The sequence below is a fragment of the Lampetra planeri genome, chromosome 55, assembly GCF_965212315.1.
Source record: "Lampetra planeri chromosome 55, kcLamPlan1.2.h2, whole genome shotgun sequence".
Classification (NCBI taxonomy): Eukaryota; Metazoa; Chordata; class Hyperoartia; order Petromyzontiformes; family Petromyzontidae; genus Lampetra; species Lampetra planeri.
In genome coordinates, this window is record NC_136161.1 from 5,056,578 (window position 1) to 5,076,209 (window position 19,632).

Below are 19,632 nucleotides of genomic sequence, written 5' to 3' on the forward strand. Positions count from 1 at the left end.
CAACATACACTACACTATACACGACATAGTCATTATAGGCCTGTGTGTCTCCAGAGACAATTCTTTTGCGCCTTACGAGGTCAGCTGTAAGTTTTGCAGCGCCTAGAATGACTTAGTAGGCCAATCCTTGAGTGACAATCCTTGCCACAGCAATTGCAAGTGAATGCGGGTGGCAGCTCCAGAGGTGTTTGTTGCTTGTTCTTTACGTCGCTCCCTCTTGGTCTGCCAAGCGGTGTGTCTTTTCTCCTCGCCTCTCCTGAGGCCTGTTTTTACAGCCTGCTGCCAGCTGAGTCGGTCGCTAGCAGTTTTCTCTCAGTAATTTGGGTTGATGTCGCAGCTCTTCATGTCCCGTTTACAGACATCTTTGAAGTGAGCAGTTGCCCGTGTGCCTGATGCCAGCTCGCCATACAAGACATCCTTGGGTATTCTGCCATCCTGCATCCGGCGCACGTGTCCAAGCTATCTCAGGCACCTATGACTAAGTAGAGAGTGCATGCTGGGAATGTCGGCCAAGTTGAGGACTGAGGTGTTGGCAATGCGATCTTGCCATCTGATACAGAGGATGCGCCTGAGAGGTGGAATGTGTTTAGTCAATGTTCTTTCCGGGCGTAAGTTGTCCAGGACTCAGACCCATAGAGGAGGGTGCTAAGGACGCAGGCCCGGTACACCTGCACTTGGTGTTGAGCGTTAGGGATTTGTTCTCCCACACTCTTTTGGTCAACCTGAACATCGCTGTAGACGCCTTCCCAATGCGCTTGTGACGAGGGACAATTTGCAGGTGATGGTGGAACCCAAGTAAGCGAAGTCCTGAACGACTTCCAGGGTGTATCTACCAATGTTTATGGAAGGGGTGTCTCTGACATCCTGGCCCATGGCATTGGTCTTTTTCAGACTGTCAGGTCAAAGTTGTTGCAGGCATTGGCAAGGTGGTCGATGAGTGTCTGCAGACCTTGTTCAGTGGGAGCTGCCAGTGCGGCATCATCATCATCGAATAGGAGTTCTCTGATGAGGACTTTGCGAACTTAGGTTGAAGAGTTTGCCATCAGATCTTGTATGGAGAAAGCTACCTCTTCTGCTGTCCCAAAGGCATGTGTGAGCATAAGTGAGAAAAAGATGCCAAACAGTGTTGGGGCAAGCACGCACCCCTGCTTTACACCACTGAGTATGGGAAATTCCTTTGAGGTGGTGCCGCTGTGCTGTATTGTTCCTTTCATGTTGTCATGGAAAGAAGAGATGACTGCCAGCAGCTTCGGTGGGCAGCCGATCACTTTGAGGAGTTTGAAGAGGCCTCCACCACTGATGAGGTTAAAGGCTTTTGTAAGATCAATGAATGCCAAGTACAGGGGCGTTATGTGTCTCGGGTGTGGACCAATCAACTTCAAGGACAGTGCACATTATCAGAGTTATATCTTTTGTTTGTATTATGACTGCAGGTATTGCGGTCTATGCAAACATGACTCCTTGTAAAAAGGTGTCAGTTTTGTTGCCAGATAGAAGGGTAAAAAAACAATTATCGCGTTCTGTGTTCTTGACATTTCTCCTGGAGCTGACGCAAAGAGAAGAGCATGTCAATTGTGGACCTGTCACTGGCAACGACACAAACTCCCCTCCCCCGAACTGATTGGCCGTGTCGGGTGGTGGCGGGTTTGACAACACATTCATATTCAGGCGATCTAACCTGAAAAAAAAATCATATGTAATATTTAATTCCGCTGCATCACGTCTCGAGACATTCGTCTTGTGTCGCATCTTGTCCCCCGTCTCGCCGTCTTGTCCAGCATCTCGCCGTCTTGTCCCGCATCTTGTCACCCTGCTGCGTGGTCGCTGCCGTTGCTGCGTTGGAGAGACCCGCAAAGGTTTGTTGGTGAAATTCACTCAAGACGCGAGGTGAATTCACACTCACACCGCCATTCACTCTCTCGGTGTCTCTCTCGTACCGTGTTTACTGCTGTTACGGAAGGTGAATTCACACTCACACCGCCACTCACTCTCTGTGTCTCTCTCGCACCGTGTTCGCTGATGTTACAAGAGGTGAATTCACACACTGCTATTCACTCTCTGTGTCTCTCTCGCACCCTGTTCACTTCTGTTATGGGAGGTGAATTCACACTCACACTGCTATTCACTCTCTCTGTCTCTCTCGCTCCCTGTTCACTGCTGTCACGAGAAGTGAATTCACACTCACACTGCTATTCACACTCACACTGCTATTCACTCTCACACTGCTATTCACTCTCACACTGCTATTCACTCTCAGTGTCTCTTTCGCACCCTGTTCACTGTTGTCACGAGATGCGAATTCACACTCACACCGCCATTCACTCTCTGTCTTCGCACCGTGTTCACTTCTGTTATGGGAGGTGAATTCACACTCACACTGCTATTCACTCTCTCTGTCTCTCTCGCACCCTGTTTACTGCTGTCACGAGAAGTGAATTCACACTCACACCGCCACTCACTCTCTGTGTCTCTCTCGCACCGTGTTCGCTGCTGTTACAAGAGGTGAATTCACACACTGCTATTCACTCTCTGTGACTCTCGCACCCTGTTCACTTCTGTTATGGGAGGTTAATTCACACTCACTGATATTCACTCTCTCTGTCTCTCTCGCACCCAGTTCACTGCTGTCACGAGAAGTGAATTCACACTCACACTGCTATTCACTCTCACACTGCTATTCACTCTCTGTGTCTCTTTCGCACCCTGTTCACTGTTGTCACGAGAGGCGAATTCACACTCACACTGCTATTCACTCTCTGTGTCTCTCTCGCACCCTGTTCACTGTTGTCACGAGAGGTGAATTCACACTCACACTGCTATTCACTCTCTGTGTCTCTCTCGCACCCTGTTCACTTCTGTTATGGGAGGTGAATTCACACTCACACCGCCATTCACTCTCTCTGCCTCTCTCGCACCCTGTTCACTGCTGTCACGAGAGGTGAATTCACACTCACACCGCCATTCACTCTCTCGGTGTCTCTCTCGCACCGTGTTCACTGCTGTCACGGAAGGTGAATTCACACTCACACCGCCATTCACTCTCTCGGTGTCTTCGCACTGTGTTCATTGTTGTTACTGGAGGTGAATTAACCTCTTGTAACGTGTTCAAGCAAAACTAAATTTGACTTGACTGTAGGAGACTTGGTTAGCACGGTTTCGCTACGTACGGCGCAAAAGAAGTTCAACACACGTCCATTATAAGCACGCACTAACAAATAGAATTCTACGTCTAAATACAGGGCGTTTTAAAAAGATGGACCCAATTTCAAAGCAGTATATTTCACGATGGCAACATGTTACAATTACACGAAAAGTTACAAACGGTTATCAAGTTTTACTAAACATTTTATAAATGCTCTATGTGCCCTCTACCTGCTGTATGGACAACATCGAGACGATAATTGAATTCGTCCCAAACGCCTCTCAAAGTGTCTTCTCTTCCACTGAAGTCACCGCTGCCGTGATTCTGTTTTTGAGGTCATCCAGTATAGTCGCTAATGGTGGCACAAAAACACGAAGGTATTTTGTGCCACAATGCTCTTTGACATTGGCGGATCAATGCCAAAACGCCGTTGAAACGTACGCTGCACCGCAATTACGGATTCAGTCTTGCTGAACTGCAGAACGCAAAACGCCCCTTGTGTTGCGGGGTCACCGTCTTGCGAATGACTGAGGCTAGGGGCTATTTGTGCGCTGGGAGAGGCATCTAGTTGTAATCATTTGAAACTCTACGCCCCGCCCTTTCAAGTGGTAAGAGTTTCATTCATGGGCGGTTCGTGGTTGCAGAGATATAGCGATTTCAAATCGGGTCCATCCTTTTGAAACACCCTGTATACTGTGTATGTGGTGTTTGTTTCCCCCTACTTCCAGATGACTTCTAAATTTCAATTGCCGCTCGTCAAACAAGAGTGCGACGACTCAAGCGCCGAGACGTGGTCGCGCGTGAAGGTGAAACGTGAAGAGGACGAAGCTGATGAAGCTGATGATGCTCATGCCGGTGAGATTCTGTCATTGTTATTCTTGGAAATGTTTGTTACAAGTCGCGTGTTATCACTGAGTACGTGCACCATCAATCGGTCGATCGTGACTATTCATTCTCAATTGATATTCTTTGCGTCTCAATTTATACCTATATTATTGTTTTTTGGCATAGAGATCCGTGGAAAATGGATATTTTTTTGGATTATCTGCGATTTTCAACTATCCGCGGCCACTCTCCCCGTCTTTAGCGCAAATAATCGAGAGTTCTACTGTAATCGAAAGTCCCACTGTAATCGAGATTCCTACTGTAATCTCCGCCCATCCCCTTTTGCTTCTAACCAATCCTCTCTGCTGCTCCCCTAATCACAGCCTTCAACGGACTAAACCCCCATTCCTCACCTCTTTCAAAATCTCCCCGCCTTCTATCCCTTTTCAAACCTTCCAACCAATCGCCATCTGGCAAGCTGCATCATCATCACAGCTATCCTGGTGCACTTACGTTATCCATCTCACCCCCTCCCCCAGTATGTACTTCCAAAGATGCTATCCAAGAATGGTCTACCATCCTTGCATACACATACTCAGACCGTCCCATCCACCATTAACGCGGGTGCATTCTCTACCTTAACAGCTCGGGATCAGGGGATTGTTAAGGCCGAGGGAGTGATTGAAAGGCCGGAGGAGAGACCACTGTGTCTGGGCTCTCCAGGCCACAGCTTCACTGACACGGAACCACCAGAGGAGGACGTCGGTCGAGGTGAGATCCCTTTCCCCAACGGAGAAAATGAAATGCTCTGTCGCTCTTATCACCGGTTATATATACAGGGTGCTTCAAAAAAATGTTAACACTTCTGAGAATTTGCAACAGTACCACAGTAAGTGTGCCTCCGGGCTCAGGAGACCACCTGGAGAAGATTCCAGGCACGTGTTAACAATGATGGCGAAAAAGTGGAGACTATTTGACTTTTTGAAGCTATTAACATTACATTTGTTGTTATGTTACAGTGTATTATCTGTTCTTTTTCCATTAAAAACGATAGTCCCATGTAAGTGTTAAAAAATGTTTTAAGCACCCTGTATATCGCAGTCATGATCTAACCTTGAACAAAAACGGTGGTTACCGCATCGCGCGGCACTTTCATATGCGCTTGTGCGGCCGCCTGGAACACCTCTTCCCTTCTGATATTAAGAAGCCACTGTGAGATATGCACTTTTAAATAATAATCATTTAGATTGACAAACTCATTTCTTTAGCACTGCTTTTTCTGTTTAGTTTGTTGTCCTTCCCCCGCACCTCCGTTTGGCACGGTTGGCTACGTACGTTGCGAAAGAAGTTCTACGTACACACGTGGCGTGGTCAACGTCACCACACTCTCGGCCGACTTTATCTCCCCAGTGCAGATGCTTTAAACTCTGCACCGGACACTCGTGTTGAGGCCGAGTCTACTTGCAACAGGCGTGCGTGCATACGTATAACACCTCGAGCCTACAAATCACCACCCCCCCCCCATTTTGCGTTGTGTTTGAAAAATGTCGCGGCAGGCGAAGGAACGGGGGCAGACGAGGCCGAGCGGGCGGGGCGGCCCCTGCGAGGCTGCGTGCGGCACGGAAAGAAGACGGGAGGCTCCGCGTCGCGCAGTCGTAGGAGGGCGCCGGCCGACGAGAAGCCGCGCTCGGCCGCATCGTATGGGGGGCAGAACGCCACCGCCGCCGCCGCCGCCGCCGCAACCCCCGCGGCGGTCAAGTCGGGAGGGCCGGCAGTGACGAGGCGTGCCGGCGAGAAGCCGCACGCGTGCGGGGAGTGCGGCAAGGGCTTCACGCGGCGCTGCAATCTAGAGACGCACTCGAGGTCGCACACCGGCGAGAAGCTGCACCCGTGCGCGGAGTGCGGGAAGGGGTTCACGGCGCGCGCCGAACTGACGAAGCATTCGCGGACGCACACGGGGGAGAGGCCGCACGCGTGCGACGAGTGCGGGAAGGGGTTTTCCAAGCGCTGCAATTTAGAGACTCACTCGAGGACGCACAGCGGGGAGAAGCCGCACGCGTGCGCCGAGTGCGGCAAGAGGTTCTCGAAGCGCTCCACCTTGGAGACCCACTTGAGGACGCACACGGGAGAGAGGCCGTACATGTGCGACGAGTGCGGGAGGAGGTTCACGCAGCGCTACAACTTGGAGATGCACTCGAGGACGCACACGGGAGAGAGGCCGCACGTGTGCAAGGAGTGCGGCAAGGGCTTCTCGCAGCAATCCACCCTGAATAAACATTGCGCGACGCACACGGGCGAAAGGCCGCACGCGTGCGCGGAGTGCGGGAAGAGGTTCACGCAGCGCTACACTTTGGAGATGCACGCCAGGACGCACACGGGTGAGAAGCCGCACCTGTGCAACGAGTGCGGGAAGGGGTTTTCCCAGCGATCCACTCTGAATAAACATTCCATAACGCACACTGGGTAAATGCCACGCGCAGTTCTAGGGTTGTGGGAAAGTGTTTTCGCAACGAACTAAACTATTTTTTATTTTGAGTTAGCCGTTGTATATGTAAGACTTTTTTCAGAAGCGATCTGGCCATCACAAATGATAGCTCGGCGAAGTGGCTTAGCATCACGTGGAAATTTTATAGCAGCCAAATAATCTAAATGCATGTATGTAAATGTGGGGTGGGAAAAATGCACACTATCACGGGGAGAGAGACACATGCAAATTCCAAATATAAAGCGGGGTTGGGGATCAAACCCACGACCTCCTGTACACCAGGCGAGGGAGTTAACATCTCCTAGCCACCGTGGCGTCCGATCAGATTTAAAGACGCATTCTCGAACACGCAACTGGTAACAAGCCAAGGGTATACAGAGTGCGGGGAACGACTTGACGATGCATGCGTAGTTAAATTATCATTCCAGAACACGCAACTCGTCAGACGCTACACATCTGATGAGAGCGTGTGGGATGGGAGTCCACAAAATATAAACTACTGCTTGAGACACCACAGCAGGTGCACATTGTGGGAAGGAGGTTTTAACATGTCGGTTTTCTTGACCAATATCCATAATACTAGTAACGAATTGGCACGTTCTGTTTACATGACACTAAACCTTACTAATTGGCTGCGTCGGGTGGTGGCTGGTTTAACGACTCATTTATATATTGACAAGATCTAACCTAAAAAAAAACTTGTAAAAGAGGTTTTCCCGGATCGTTCCTATAAGTAGTGGGTTACAGAGCACATGCTCAATGGGACATTTGAATGTCGGCATTTCCCTTTCCATTCAAAGCAATGTTGACTATAAGTTTATTTCTCGGTGGTATGAAACTGTAAAAATAAAAAAAGATACGTACATAAACATGATCTAAAAATAATGCCTATAAACATGGTGTGTGATTCATGTATTATAAGCGTATGTGTTTATATGCGTGTGTTATATATGTGGGGAGCGGTAGTGTAGCGGTTAGCACTATGAACGCGGCGACCCGAGTTCGATTCCCGCTCACGGTCAACACTGGTGACGATTATCTGAACCGGTCCTGGGCTCTCCCCTAGATCGACTCCGCCTTAAATGAATACCTGGTGCGGTGCGTAGTAAACATCGTCACTGGAGACAAAGGTGGCCGGGCGTGGTGGTGGCCACCCATGCCCTCGTGTGCCAAACCGGCCTTAATAGGTGCTCGCTAACAGCACTTGCCCCAACAGTCTGTTCAGGCTATACGGGGGATCCTAGTGGACATATTACACCAGCCCACAGGGGATTATTGTGTCCGTCCGTCGTGCATCCAAAAATGGGAGGGTTGGGGCTGGGTGGAGAGGGGAGGGGCTGGGTGGGGTGGGGCTGGGTGGGGCTATGCTATGTAAATAAAAATAACAATTTGCTAAACCTTGGTCACAATATCTGGACTTGTCTTCATATAAAGCAATGCATAGATTTCTGTTTATATGATTATGGTTGTACTTTATTAATCCCTAATCTCAAACATGACATACAATGAAGCAATAAATGGTAAAAAAAGTAAAAAAGAGCAATGTAATACAATACACTATTAGACATTGTAAAAAATAAAATAAAAAGTCCATCCCATGTGTTCGTAAATTTTTCAATATTTTTAGGCAGGAAATTTGTTTTCAAATTTAGATTTTTTTTCTGGGTTGGGACCCCCAGACCCCATGGAAGATTTGGTCCCCCCAAATGTTGACTCCATGGCTACGGCTTTGATACCGTGACATCATAGGAATCATGGTATCATACTGCCAAAAATGTATCCCATGGCATCATAGTGGCAATGAGGTGCTCTGTGAAACAAATAGTTTACTTTAGAATACCGTGGAAATAAGTATGCCTAGTTGCCGCCCTGTTCTGGCTTCTCTCTTTCTATTTTTTCTATCAGAGGAAACAAGAAGATGATCGGTGTAGTCGGCACTTTGCTTCGTTCATCATTTCGTTTTTTTTTTCAATGCTTTGCTTTATGTGCCCCCCCCCCCTTTTTAAATTAAAGATTTCACGCTCTGCTCTCCTTCTTACCCCTTCCCTCTCTCTACCCCAACTCTCTACCCCCTCCCCCTACTCTATGTCTATGTTCCCCCTGTTTTCTATGTAATTGTAAAAATAATTTTACTACGACAAGTGCTGCATCTGCACCCAGCCCTTCTCGCAGTCCTACGGCCTCCGACGGGAGCTCGTATCTGCATGCAGAGCTCCCCGTCATCTGCCACCGAGCACACGGCCTCCTCCAGCGCCCACTGCTCCTCTCTCTCGTCCCACCAACCTCCGCGTCCCCGTTCCTCCTCCTCCTTCCGCAAGCGTCTTGTCCGGCATCGCGTTCCTCTTCGCCGTGGCCATTAAACGCCTCCTCCCCCCTCCCTCCCCATCTCCACTCCTCCCTCCCCGCTCCTCCCTTCCTCTCCCTCCCCCTCCACTCCTCCCTCTCTTCTCGTCGAGCCGTTCCGGAGGAGAAAGGGGAGGGGGGTGGTGGTTTTTTTTGTTTGGCGGCCGGCGGGAATTTCACCGAAGATTTGCCGAGGAAGGTGAATTCACACCCACGATTCACTCTCTCACTCACCTCTCTCTCTCTCACCTGTCACTCACCTCTCACTGCAATGTCCATTTCGCTCACCCCACCCTGCCTTTATCATCATCAGCAGCAGCGTCGTCGTCGTCATCTTTAACCCGGGAGTCCATCCCCTTTGTTGTGACGAATTCTGCCTCTCGCTAACAGCACTTGCCCCTACAGCCTGCTAGAGGCTACCTGGGGGTCCTTTGTCTTTGTCTCCTTTATCGGGGCTGCTGCTGCTACTCGCTAACAGCACTTGCCCTTACAGCCTGCTAGAGGCTACCTGGGGGTCATTTGTCTTTGTCTCCTTCATCGGGGCTGCTGCTGCGACTCGTTAACAGCACTTGCCCCTACAGCCTGTTAGAGGCTATCCGGGGGTCCTTTGTCTTTGTCTCCTTCATCGGGGCTGCTGCTGCTACTCGCTAACAGCACTTGCCCCTGCAGCCCTGCTAGAGGCTACACGGGGCACCTTTGTCTTTACAGGGGGATCTCCTTTGTATTTGTGTTGCGGGGAGCGGTGGTGCAGCGGTTAGCGCTACGTTGCACTCTTGCCCCTACAGCCCTGTTAGAGGCTACACGGGGGTCCATTGTCTTTGTCTCCTTCAGAGGCGCTGCTGCTGCTCGCTACTAACAGCACTTGCCCCTGCAGTCTGCTAGAGGCTACACGGGGGATCTTTGTCTTTGCCTCTTTCGTAGGCACTGCTGCTGTTTCTCGCAAACAGCACTTGCCCCTACATCCCGTTAGAGGCTACATGGGGAATATGTTCTTTGTCTCCTTTGTAGGTGGGGCTACTTGCAATTGCAAGCAACACTTGCCCCTACAGCCCTGTTAGAGGCTACACGGGAGACCTTTGTCTTCGTCTCCTTCATAGTCGCTGCTGCTACTCGCTATCAGCACTTGCCCCTACAGCCCTGTTAGAGGCTACACGGGGGACTTTTGTCTTTGTCTCTTTCATATTCACTGCTCTTACTACTCGCTATCAGCACTCACCCCTACAGCCCTGTTAGAGGCTACACGGAGGACCTTTGTCTCTGTCTCCTTCATAGGCGCTGTGATGTGAGGTTCTTTGGAGGTGCCGATGCATTTAAGCCCCCCTTATAAATGCGAATTACCCTCATCACAAGTACATACACAGTAAACCCTCGTTAATTCGACACAAATTGGGCTCTGGCCTTGCCGACTTATGCAATATTCCGAATTATGTACAATCGTACTCCCCAGTGCCTCCTGCTTCAAAAAAATAAATACATCCAAATTTGTTTTCCAAAATAAATATTTTTTCAAAAACAGTACCGCTTTTCCCCAAAAAAGTAACCGGCACCGCAGGCGAAGGAGGAGGATTTGGTAGGTTCCATGTGGTAGGTGACAGAGGTTGTTCACTTTATCACTAAATTATAACACCAAATGACACCAACTTAAACCTTACATTTTCCACTTAACAATGAATGTTTACTCAAGGATGACATTATTCGGACACTTTTACGCCACGTTACTCTCTGCCAGACGACATCGGCTGATGTGATACTTCACAGCCCACAGAGGTGTCTGTGGGAGAATATCCAGAGACTGATGGAGGCACTGCACTGGAGGCTTCACTGCTGGTAGAATGTAGCCTACACCTGGGTGGCCGTGGCATGCAGCATCGCTCCAATCGGACCACTCGGCACGGCAATTCGGCTCGTGGCGAATTACTGACGCGCCGTGCCGCGCGCCGATTTAGCCCCCAATTTACGAACGATCAAATACCAAAACGACGACTTTTTGCTGTACACATATTTTTGTGCTCCCCCAAGATGGACCCGCGGACGGCATTGCCATTCATCAAACAGGAGAACGAAGACAGCACAGGCGCCGGGACGTGGCCGGACACGGCGGTGAAGCACGAAGACGACGATGCCGGTGAGATGGGTGAAGCCGCTTGCCGTGTCACCGACACCACCCGAATGAATTTGGTGGCTGTTGTAGGCGCAGCTTTCTTGTACCAAACAAGTATAACCCGTAAAAACAAAGTTTTTCACTATAAATCCTTTATATGCGTGGCGGCTAGAGTCCTCTCGTCCTCTGGCTTGAGATGGCTGCCACCTATGGGTCAGATGATTGCATTGCACCGTTAAGCAATTGGTAATTAAATATAATATTTTTGTCCTAAAAAGTGTAAAATTTTGTAAAAAAATGTCACGACCATTAATTGTCACGCACAACGAGTCTGTGTGGAAAATGTCAGCTCGATTGGATCACGGGAAGTTGGTTAAAAAACGACCAAAAGATTTGCACGGTCGTAAGCAAGCAAGCGAACTAAATATAAAGGATTTAAAAATATGTTACGCCTTCACCTGGTGGAGCAATAAGTCAGACGTGTGTTTGACGTGTCTTAAATCAAAGACTGTTTCTTTATTTCTTAGTTGCACAAAACGAACGATTTCTAAAGTTGTATCTCGCCTTTTACTGTATGACGTAATCACACGGTCAAAGACTGTGTCCACTCGATCCTGGCTGGTTCTTCTTATGGCTTCCCTTTTTTTTATTACACGCTTTTATTTAACTCACTCTGTCTGTTGTTGTTGTTGTCGTATCCTCAAATCTTGTAACTCCATTTTAACCCACTTCCCAATGTGGTATCGACTGCAAACTTGGTATACTTATGTCATACTAATGACAATACTATATTCTGTCATTAAAAATATAAAATTTTCAACGATCTTTTTACACGCTTTCTGTTAACTCACTCTGTCTGTTGTTGTTGTCGTATCCTAAAATCTTGTAACTCAATTTTAACCCACTTCCAAATGTGGTATCGACTGCAAACTTGGTATACTTCTGTCATCCTTATGACAATACTATATTCTATCAATTGTCCATGCTCAACTGACGTTGGCACGGCCCCTTACGTTATGGAAAGCTTTGCGGCCACTTCCTGGAGTCGTGGAGTTCTGCCATTACGAGTAAGGTACATTTCATTAAAGCGTGTTTTTTTAAAAGTATTTTTTAAATATTACTTATATACCGCCAAACCGGAAGTGACGTCATGGGTTAAACCAACGGAGCGTCTAACCGTGGGGTATTCTAAACAGTTGGAATATTCCAAGTCAAGTTTGCCCCCCAAACTTCAACAAATGTATGACAGATGTACATGAAATGTACATATAAATAATCGCTTTCTGTCTTATGGCTCTTACAGCTTCACCGGGATAGTTGTTGGGGGGGCTACAGAAGGACTTGGCTACCCACCGCCCCTCCCCCCCCAAATCGATTCGGTCTCTGAATTTTACACTCTCCTATCTATGTGTAGAGAGTATCGCTACCGACGACGATACTCGACCCTGACCGTGGGTGTGGACACCACCGCGCGTAGACACGGATAGTCAGGAAGTAAAAAAAAACACAACAAGCCCCCCCCACCCCTCCCCCCCCTCTCTGATTGGTAATTTAACGGGGGCCTGAAAGGGAGGTTGGCTATGTCAGGTGGTGGCAGGTTTAAGGACACATTTATATTTCCGCGATCAAATCCCACATAAAAAATATAAGCTTTATTACGAATTAATAACTGCAGGCCAGCACACGTCGACATTGCCACTTAGCTCCCGAACAACATCGCCATTGTACTCTCGAATAGCATACAATCTTCATCGGCTTTATCTGCGACGCATTATATTTATGCGATCTAACTCCAAAAAAACGTATGGGCTCTACTGACCCCATCTCAGAGGTCGCAACCGGGTACCCGATACCCGTACCTGGCCGGGTACGGGTAGCCGTTTGCGACCCTGGTGCGGCCGTGTATGGGTACGGGTAAGGAATCAAAACCCGTTTGCGACCTCTGCCCCATCTACCACCACTACCCTCTCCCCCCACCCCCTTCCACAACTCCCCGCACTACTAAAACCAGCCCCACCTCATGTGTTGGGGAAGGGGCAGGGCCTAGAGAGGAAAAGGGGGGGAGGGGCCTAAAAAGGAAAGGCGTGGAGCCCAAAGAGGAAGAGACACGCGGCCTAATCGGAAAGGGCTGGTGCCCTAAGGGGTAAGGTGGTGGGGTATACAGAGGAAGGAGGTGAGACCTAATCGGTGACTTTTGGCATCACTGGCATAGTGCTTCAGGTGACATCACCGCAGCGGTGTGATTTTAAAATACTGGAATCGTGCTTTTGCTTTGTACTTTGCGCCTAAGCTTGTTTTTGTGCATTTTGTTTTTTGGAAATGTGCTGCAGATGAAGGACGTACAACGGGAGCGTTTTGCACGGACTGCAGGAAGGACTTTGGCGGACGATTAAGAATGAAAGCAGATAGAGTCAAACGACCCAGCCAGTCCCTGCGAGGCTGCCTGCAGTGCGGAAGGAAGCTCGAAGGCTTCGCGTTGCGCATTAACAAGAAGAAAGATAATCCCGCGGAAGATAATGTGTGCAAGGGTGCGCCACGAGCGAAGGATTCCGCAACCGTCGATCTGTCGAGAGGGCACGAGGAGACGGGCCCCGCCGGCGAGAAGCCCCATGAATGCAAGGAGTGCGGCAAGGGGTTTTCGCAGCGTTTTCACTTGGAGAGGCACTCCAGAATGCACACAGGCGAGAAGCCGTACGTGTGCATGGAGTGTGGGAAAGGGTTCACGCAACGCTCCAACCTGGAGACGCACGCCCGAATGCACACGGGCGAGAAACCGCACGCATGCGAGGAGTGCGGGAAGGGGTTTTCGAAGCGCTCCACGTTGGAGAAGCACTCGAAAACGCACACGGGTGAGAAGCCGCACGCGTGCAAGGAGTGTGGTAGGAGGTTCGCGCAGCGTTTCCACCTGGAGAGGCATTCCGTGAAACACACGGGCGAGAGGCCGCACGTGTGCGTCGAGTGCGGGAAGTCGTTCACGCAGCGCTCCAACCTGGAGACGCATTTCAGAACGCACACCGGCCAGAAGCCGCACGTGTGCGAGGAGTGTGGGAAGGGCTTTTCGCATTCTTCCACGTTGAAGAAGCACTCGAGGACGCACACCGGCGAGAAGCCGCACGTGTGCCTCGAGTGCGGCAAGGGCTTCTCGCAGCGCTCCGCTTTAAACACGCACTCGAGGACGCACACCGGCGAAAAGCCGTACATGTGCGTCGAGTGCGGGAAGAGGTTCACGCAGAGGTGCAATTTGGAAATGCACTGCAGGACGCACACGGGCGAGAGGCCGCACATGTGCACGGAGTGCGGCAAGAGGTTTACAGCGCGCACCGATTTAACCAAGCACTGTAGAACGCACACGGGTGAGAAGCCGCACATATGCAAAGAGTGCGGGAAGGGCTTTTTAAAGCGCTCCACTTTGGAGACGCATTCGAGAACGCACACCGGTGAGAAGCCGTACATGTGCATGGAGTGCGGGAAGAGGTTCACGCAGCGCTACAACTTAGAGATGCATTCCAGGACGCACACGGGCGAGAAGCCATACCTGTGCAAAGAGTGCGGCAAGGGGTTTTCGCAGCGGTCCACTTTAGACACACATTCTAGGACGCACACCGGCGAGAAGCCGTACATGTGCGTGGAGTGCGGGAAGAGGTTCACGCAGCGCTACAATTTGGAGATGCACTCTCGGACGCACACGGGAGAGAAGCCGCACGTGTGCGAGGAGTGCGGCAAGGGCTTCTCGCAGCGCTCGACCTTAGAGACGCATTCGAGAACGCACACCGGCGAGAAGCCGTACATGTGCGTGGAGTGCGGGAAGAGGTTCACGCAGCGCTACAATTTGGAGATGCATTCCAGAACGCACACGGGCGAGAAGCCGCACGTGTGCAAGGAGTGCGGCAAGGGCTTCTCGCAGCGCTCCACTTTGGAGAAGCATTTTATAACGCACACCGGCGAGAGGCCGTACATGTGCGTGGACTGCGGGAAGAGGTTCACAACGCGTACTTATTTAAATAAACATTTGGTCATACACACCGGTGAAAATCCACCTATCTGAATGGTGGACTGTTTGGCAGCAGGTTCAACGCTGCGTAGCAATTTTAGATTCACATAGTAGAACACACTGGAGAGTTTGAAGCCACACACATGTTCGCAATTGTTCACGGTACCGTAGTGTGGAGACACTGTTGGATAGTCGCAGCTGCCCCTTGCCAAGGATTGTGGGAAGGGGTGTTTATTCGTAACAATATTTATAAAGAACCAACCTTCGAGCTCGCACTGAGTGGAAAACTTAAATTGAAGTGTTTCGCCCTTGGGATGCTTTTAATAGTTTTATTTCCCCCTCAATATCACACATCAGTTCCTCGAAGATATAAAATTAACGGTGGCGGTGATCCTGTGTAACTAAAACCATATTAACAATAGTAGTTGTAGAATATTGATGGTTTGCCCCTCCCTGTATAAAACCATACCGGCCTCCTAGATCTGCGATGAGGTGTTTGGAGTGGATAGTGCCACACGGATGTGGGGTTGCAAACTGGGGTTGCAAAAGAGATGAGCTAAAATGTTTGGACACACTGTTATGGGAAAAGATGTCACACTCAATGCACAAGAGGGGGAATGTGACGCTCGTACTGACTGACTCCAACAGGCCTGCATCAATCACAATCGCCATGCTTATTGACGACGACTGAAAAGAGACCTAGCCCCATCCTCCTTCCTATCGTGCATCAAATGTAAATTTCCAGGGAGACGCTTGTGCGATGAGAGCTGAGAGAATGGACACGGTTTGTAGATTCAGACGCTGCCCATCACAGAGGACGACCAACTGAACTGAACTTTTAAGTCTTGGAGAGACATAGACGCGAAGACACACGGATGGCGGAGAGGCTAGAGCTGTTTAAAACTTATTTTTTTATTTTTTTGCCATGTTAAGCCCCACTGAGCTATGCAGTTCTTTGTTCAGAAGCGACATGGCCAAAACATTATTGCTCAACGAAGCGGCTGATCACGTGGAAATTTGTAGGAGTAGCAGCCAAATAATCCAAACGCACGTTTCTAAACGTGGAGGGAAAAATCGGAGGACCCGGTGAAAAATCCACGCGACCACGGGGAGAGAGAGAGACATGCAAAATCAAAATATACAGCAGGTTGGGATCAAAGCAACGACCTCCTGCAAACCAGGAGTTGGCCTCTCATTGGAGATGATGACGGGGCACAGCAATAGGTTACAGAAATTGGATGCTCACTCTTGCCAGTGGGTGGCAGCAAAAGCTAAGAGGGGCGCCACTGGCGACATGGTTTTTTTTATCTCCCTCGCCTGATATGCAGGTTTAGTCCCAAAGCGGACTATATTTTGGGTTTGCGTGTCTCCCCGTGGTCGCGTAGATTTGTTTTTATCTGTGTCCTCCTGGTTTTCCCTCCACATTTAGAATCAACATCACACGTTTCGCTTGTTTTGGTTGCTATACATTTCTACATGATGACGATAAGCAACTTCGTTGAGCTATGATTTGTGATAGCCAGGTCGCTCCTGAAAAAGAGCTACATAGCTCAGTGGGCTTTACCTGGAAAATGGAATAGTTTCGTTTGTGTTAGATCACATTGGAACTACTGCGTGTACTCGTGCGAGAGCAGCGCGACTTGAGAGACTGTAAACCCCATGGAGGAAGAGATGTGCGGTCACCGGGGCTTACCAACGGCCACCTATCGACGGCACTCATTCAACCTTCAGCAGTTGCTCTGGCCAACCACTACCGGTGCTCATCGCTTGCTGTGTGTTCCTCCGCGAGTGCCGACTATTGCTTTAGTTGCCTGCCCTGTGACTGTAAAGCGTCGTGTTTGATAGTTGCGAGCGTTACGGAGAACGGCAACTTTGTTTAAGTGCCAAAATCGGCCTCCGGTCTTTTTCGGACAGGGTGGTGGTGGTGGCGTGTCCGAATTTTGAGACTCTCCCCCCACGACCCTATCTTTAAAGAGACACTGGAGCCAGTTATTTGCTCCTTGACAAAGATCATTCACCCACAGCATCTGCTCGACCAACCACTGCCAGCGCGCATCACTTGCTACTTATTGATGCCGGTTACCTTGCTGTACGTTCCTCCACGTGTGCCGACCATGGCTCGCGCTGCCTCCATTAAGGCGCCGCTCTTTTACACCCCGTAGATGACACTATGAGATCTCTTTTACCAGTGGCAAAATATAGTAGTAGGTTTTTACCCTTTTAAACTGGTACAGTTTGGTACAGTTTAAAAGGGTAAAAACCTGTTACTACCCCGTAGATGGTTGCTCGCAGCGCACTGGACGGACGATTGAAACGCAAGATCAAGTTTGATGCTCGACAAAGTTATTTGGAAGTGATGATATTGGAATGGCAAGTCTTCAAATCGGCCACGCACCTATATGCCTGCCAAGGCCACGTGTGGGCACTGGATCAAGCAATATTATCTCAATCGCTTGTTGCGTCACAACTCTAGAGCTGTCCACTAGTAGCGATAGCCCCCTTACGTTTTAAACATATGTATATATATACAGGATTGCTCCTATGGGTTAGTGATATATTAAGGGAGAAAGGTACCACTCATGTAGATTCTGCGGATTTTTAGTTCTGCCAGCTCTCGGTGACTTATTTCTCTGCAAAGAGTTGGTGGTGGTGGTATCACAAAAATATGTCCGGCAACAATGCCGAAGGTAGATCTGCTGTGAGTTGTTTTTTTTACTTAAGGCTATCTTGTTCGTGTGTCGTGTGACTATAAAGAGTAGTTGTTGGATAGTGGTGCGCGTCACGGAGAACGCCAACTTTGTTTAAGTGCAAAAATTGGCATCTAGTCTCTGGGACAGGCTGGTGGTGGTGGTGGCAGAATTTTGAGACTCTCCTCTACCCTTTCCTACAGAGACACTGGAAGCCGTTATTTGCTCTTGACTAAATATCAATTAGTTATTAGTCGTATACGATATTAGTCCTGTATAGTTTCTTTTTAATATCTCTTTAGAAAATGATTATTTCTTATAGTCGTTGCAGTATTTTTCATAGATAACATTAAAGTGCATTCCTATGTTTCTGTAGTATTGCTAGTGATACTCTAACCTACGTGTTGTGTGATAAATGTCATTTTTATTAAAGTTAGTGATACTGTGTAGTTTACACGATTGGTTATCACCCTTCCGTGATGCTTCATTAAAATCGTAAAAGACAACATGGATTGTTGTGGCCACTTGGATGTTCGGTGACTGCTGAATCATCGGTGACACTGAATGCTGTGCGCCAAGGGTAATTATTGTGACAGTATGAATTTAAGGTAATGCCTAGACACCCCTGTCCTCGTCCTCTTGCTGAGACCTTCTTATGGTGGTGAGGATTGTGTACTTCAAAGCAGAGGTGTGGACTCGAGTCATGTGACTTGGACTCGAGTCAGACTCGAGTCATGAATTTGATGACTTGCGACTCGACTTGGACTTGCATAACAATGACTTTGTCCCACCTATGAGATGTGGACTCGAGTCATGTGACTTGGACTCGAGTCAGACTCGAGTCATGAATTTGATGACTTGCGACTCGACTTGGACTTGCATAACAATGACTTTGTCCCACCTATGAGATGTGGACTCGAGTCATGTGACTTGGACTCGAGTCAGACTCGAGTCATGAATTTGATGACTTGCGACTCGACTTGGACTTGCATAACAATGACTTTGTCCCACCTCTGCTTCAAAGACCCTTAGAGCTATGCTGGAGGGGGGGAGGTCAGTTTCTTGCTCCTTGCAGCCTTACCAGACTGGTCTCAGGCGCGGGGCCTGACAAACGACAGCATACCGGCCCTCCAGGTTGAGGGTTGGACGGAGTGCTAAAAACGCTACCCCGGAAAAAAAGGTTTGTTACGGAAGCCCCAATGAGAATGGGACAACACAACGGCCACGGTAGGCTCAGGCCTACCTACAGGCAGTATGACCACTCCTGATGAAAGTCTGTTGGAAGTCAGGAGAGTGAAGGAGATCCTACTGGGTTCTCAAGCCAAGATAAGATGATGTACGAGAGACAGCAAAGATAGCCCAAGTCCTCCGTGAAATGAATATATTCAATCGAGACATTCTGGGGAAACAGCTGGATATTGCCAAACAAAAATGTCCAAAGAAAAACGGCGAACTTGTTGTGGAGATGAACAACTGCATCAATGCATTGAGCGCTGCCTCTGAAAATGAAGAGGACATGGGATATAAACAACAAGTGGGATACAATCAAAACCACGTACCTTGAAACAGCAGAAAACCTCTGGTTTCAAACAGAAAGGGAACAAATGATGGACATCTGACAGATGGTAAATAATAGAGGAAAGGAGACAATTAAAAGTTAAGCGGCTGAACAGCAAGTCACAGAGGCTCCAGAAACAGGTCCGGTTGGCCTACAAGGGTAAAATCAAGGAGGTAGAGAGGAGGGCCAGGAAAGACAAAAGGGCTTTTGTTTAGGATATGGCAAACAAAGCTGAGAGAGCCACAGCCATGGGTGATATGGGTTCAATGTACACTATAACTAAATGTCTGCAGCAAAAACACCAACCAATTAGTCCCGTGTCAAGAACCAAAATGGGAATTCCCCAGGAAGAGCTAGAGTCTGTGTATAGTAGTGTATAGTGTAGTATTGTGTAGTAGTGTAGTTTATAGTAGAGTATAGCAGAGGTGGGACAAAGTCATTGTTATGCAAGTCCAAGTCGAGTCGCAAGTCATCAAATTCATGACTCGAGTCTGACTCGA

General features: G+C 48.9%; 1 pseudogene across 1 annotated transcript in view; it reads left to right on the forward strand.

Annotated features, from left to right (window-relative positions):
- Positions 1 to 18,080, forward strand: part of LOC144735491 (uncharacterized) — a 35,043-nt pseudogene extending 16,963 nt beyond the window's left edge. The window contains exons 7-13 of the transcript XR_013588621.1: positions 1,708 to 1,887; positions 3,871 to 3,997; positions 4,613 to 4,738; positions 5,524 to 6,446; positions 8,536 to 8,994; positions 10,815 to 10,920; positions 13,227 to 18,080. The product of XR_013588621.1 is annotated as an uncharacterized LOC144735491 (transcript). The remainder of the gene's footprint in view (positions 1 to 1,707; positions 1,888 to 3,870; positions 3,998 to 4,612; positions 4,739 to 5,523; positions 6,447 to 8,535; positions 8,995 to 10,814; positions 10,921 to 13,226) is intronic.
- The last annotated feature ends 1,552 nt before the right edge of the window (positions 18,081 to 19,632 follow it).